The following is a 4,216-nucleotide window of genomic DNA, read 5'->3' as shown; positions in this document are numbered from 1 at the left end:
TATAGACAATGTTCTATACACCAGACACTGTATATAGCAATTTAGTTGTTTATTTATTTATTTATTTAGTTTTTGTTTTTTTTTATACAAAATGTACATACTGTTCACTTGACCTCCTTTCCTGTACTATTTATTTATGTCCTATGTTATATTGTTTATTTATTCTTGCACTGTTACTGAAGTTGGCTTGTTTTAATCTCATGGTACATGTGTACAATAACAATAGAGGCATTCATCATCATCATCTTCATCATCAAAGCTCTAAACCTAAAAATAGGAACTAAGAACAAAGATGATATAATAGAACACCAACATTATATTAAAACATGATCTACACACATAGCTCTAATGGCTGTAATGAGATGATGTCCAGTCAGACACAGTTGAACCAGGTTGTAGACACCCCCCACTTCTGTCTCTGGTTGTATAACCATCAAACTGCTCACACTGCTTCATTTACACTGATGTAAACCACATAGATCATTACATGTGACCAGTAGAAGACACATGTTTGTATAGTGTATTTCATACACAATACAACTCAATGTGATTTACATGATTGAAAATTTTAACAGAAAACATTCAACTGCTTAAAAATCAATAACATTAAAGTCAGCAACAACAACAACAAAAAAACATTTAAATCATTAGTAAAATCAATTAAAATCATCATGACATCATCAACATGACCATAAATCTCTCTCAATCATAGAAAAAAAGTTCCTTTAACTTTGATTTAAAAATGTTCACATGTGATGCTGACTTCAGCTCTGCTGCAGTTTGTTCCACTTCTTTGCAGCATAACAACTAAACACAGCATCACCATGGTTACTGTGAGCTCTGGGCTCCACTATCTGACCTGTGTCCATAGATCTCAGAGACCTGCTGGGTTCATACCTGACTAACATCTCACTGATGTATTCTGGACCAAACCCATTCACACATTTATAACCAGCAGCAGAACTTTACAGTCTCCTCTGAGGCTGACTGGGAGCCAGTGTAATGTGTTCTGACCTCTTTGTTCTGGTTCAGTGCTGGTTCTGGTGGTTCCTGATCATTGGTTCACATCTTAACTAGTTTGGAACAGTCTGATGGTCTATCCTTCTATCCTGTTCTGTTCTGTTCACTAACCAACCAGTGGAACCAGATGTTCTCCACGTCTGAACTGTCACTAAATGCTTGTTCATGTAAATCTTGTTGGGTTCTTTTCTTCTCACTATGGACTTTATATTTTGTTCAGCGCTTTGAGATGACTTTGTTGTAATTTTGCACTATATAAATAAAGTTGAATTTAATTAATTTAAATTAATCCTAGGTTAGTGCTATTGCTAAGTTAACCCTGTTAGTTAATGCTAAGTTAGTGCTATTGCTAGGTTAATGCTAAGTTAGTGCTATTGCTAGGTTACTGCTTAGTTAATGCTAAGTTATTGCTATTGCTAGGTTAATGCTGAGTTAGTGCTATTGCTAGGTTAATGCTAAGTTAGTGCTATTGCTAGGTTAATGCTAAGTTAGTGCTATTGCTAGGTTACTGCTTAGTTAATGCTAAGTTAGTGCTATTGCTAGGTTAATGCTAAGTTAGTGCTATTGCTAGGTTAATGCATTGTTAATGCTAAGTTAGTGCTATTTCTAGGTTAATGCTTAGTTAATGCTAAGTTAGTGCTATTGCTAGGTTAATGGTAAGTTAGTGCCATTGCTAGGTTACTGCTTAGTTAATGCTAAGTTAGTGCTATTGCTAGGTTAATGCTAAGTTAGTGCTATTGCTAGGTTAATGCTTTGTTAATGCTAAGTTAGTGCTATTTCTAGGTAATGCTTAGTTAATGCTAAGTTAGTGCTATTGCTAGGTTAATGCTAAGTTAGTGCCATTGCTAGGTTACTGCTTAGTTAATGCTAAGTTAGTGCTATTGCTAGGTTAATGCTAAGTTAGTGCTATTGCTAGGTTAATGCTAAGTTAGTGCTATTGCTAGGTTAATGCTTAGTTAATGCTAAGTTAGTGCTATTGCTAGGTTAATGCTTAGTTAATGCTAAGTTAGTGCTATTGCTAGGTAATGCTTAGTTAATGCTAAGTTATTGCTATTGCTAGGTTAATGCTGAGTTAGTGCTATTGCTAGGTTAATGCTAAGTTAGTGCTATTGCTAGGTTAATGCTAAGTTAGTGCTATTGCTAGGTTACTGCTTAGTTAATGCTAAGTTAGTGCTATTGCTAGGTTAATGCTAAGTTAGTGCTATTGCTAGGTTAATGCTTTGTTAATGCTAAGTTAGTGCTATTGCTAGGTTAATGCTTTGTTAATGCTAAGTTAGTGCTATTTCTAGGTTAATGCTTAGTTAATGCTAAGTTAGTGCTATTGCTAGGTTAATGCTAAGTTAGTGCCATTGCTAGGTTACTGCTTAGTTAATGCTAAGTTAGTGCTATTGCTAGGTTAATGCTTAGTTAATGCTAAGTTAGTGCTATTGCTAGGTAAATGCTTAGTTAATGCTAAGTTAGTGCTATGCTAGGTTAATGCTTAGTTAATGCTAAGTTAGTGCTATGCTAGGTTAAGCTAGTTAATATGCTAAGTTAGGCTATTGCTAGGTAATGCTTAGTTAATGCTAAGTTATTGCTATTGCTAGGTTAATGCTGAGTTAGTGCTATTGCTAGGTTAATGCTAAGTTAGTGCTATTGCTAGGTTAATGCTAAGTTAGTGCTATTGCTAGGTTACTGCTTAGTTAATGCTAAGTTAGTGCTATTTCTAGGTTAATGCTTAGTTAATGCTAAGTTAGTGCTATTGCTAGGTTAATGCTAAGTTAGTGCCATTGCTAGGTTACTGCTTAGTTAATGCTAAGTTAGTGCTATTGCTAGGTTAATGCTAAGTTAGTGCTATTGCTAGGTAAATGCTTAGTTAATGCTAAGTTAGTGCTATTGCTAGGTTAATGCTTAGTTAATGCTAAGTTAGTGCTATTGCTAAGTTAGTGCTATTGCTAGGTTAATGCTTAGTTAATGCTAAGTTAGTGCTATTGCTAGGTAATGCTTAGTTAATGCTAAGTTATTGCTATTGCTAGGTTAATGCTGAGTTAGTGCTATTTCTAGGTTAATGCTAAGTTAGTGCTATTGCTAGGTTAATGCTAAGTTAGTGCTATTGCTAGGTAAATGCTTAGTTAATGCTAAGTTAGTGCTATTGCTAGGTTAATGCTTAGTTAATGCTAAGTTAGTGCTATTGCTAGGTTAATGCGTAGTTAATGCTAAGTTAGTGCATTGGCTAGTTAATGCTTAGTTAATGCTAAGTTATTGCTATTGCTAGGTTAATGGAGAGTTATGCTATTGCTAGGTTAATGCTAAGTTAGTGCTATTGCTAGGTTAATGCTAAGTTAGTGCTATTGCTAGGTTACTGCTTAGTTAATGCTAAGTTAGTGCTATTGCTAGGTTAATGCTGAGTTAGTGCTATTGCTAGGTTAATGCTTTGTTAATGCTAAGTTAGTGCTATTGCTAGGTTAATGCTTTGTTAATGCTAAGTTAGTGCTATTTCTAGGTTAATGCTTAGTTAATGCTAAGTTAGTGCTATTGCTAGTTAATCTAAGTTAGTGCCATTGCTAGGTTTACTGTTAGTTAATGCTAAGTTAGTGCTATTGCTAGGTTAATGGTAAGTTAGTGCTATTGCTAGGTAAATGCTTAGTTAATGCTAAGTTAGTGCTATTGCTAGGTTAATGCTTAGTTAATGCTAAGTTAGTGCTATTGCTAGGTAATGCTTAGTTAATGCTAAGTTAGTGCTATTGCTAGGTAATGCTTAGTTAATGCTAAGTTATTGCTATTGCTAGGTTAATGCTGAGTTAGTGCTATTGCTAGGTTACTGCTTAGTTAATGCTAAGTTAGTGCTATTGCTAGGTTAATGCTAAGTTAGTGCTATTGCTAGGTTAATGCTTTGTTAATGCTAAGTTAGTGCTATTTCTAGGTTAATGCTTAGTTAATGCTAAGTTAGTGCTATTGCTAGGTTAATGGTAAGTTAGTGCTATTGCTAGGTAAATGCTTAGTTAATGCTAAGTTAGTGCTATTGCTAGGTTAATGCTTAGTTAATGCTAAGTTAGTGCTATTGCTAGGTTAATGCTTAGTTAATGCTAAGTTAGTGCTATTGCTAGGTAATGCTTAGTTAATGCTAAGTTATTGCTATTGCTAGGTTAATGCTGAGTTAGTACTATTGCTAGGTTAATGCTAAGTTAGTGCTATTGCTAGGTTAATGCTAAGTTAT

Source organism: Gouania willdenowi, chromosome 4 (assembly GCF_900634775.1).
Source record: "Gouania willdenowi chromosome 4, fGouWil2.1, whole genome shotgun sequence".
In the NCBI taxonomy this organism is placed as follows: domain Eukaryota; kingdom Metazoa; phylum Chordata; class Actinopteri; order Blenniiformes; family Gobiesocidae; genus Gouania; species Gouania willdenowi.
This window is presented reverse-complemented; position numbering follows the sequence as displayed.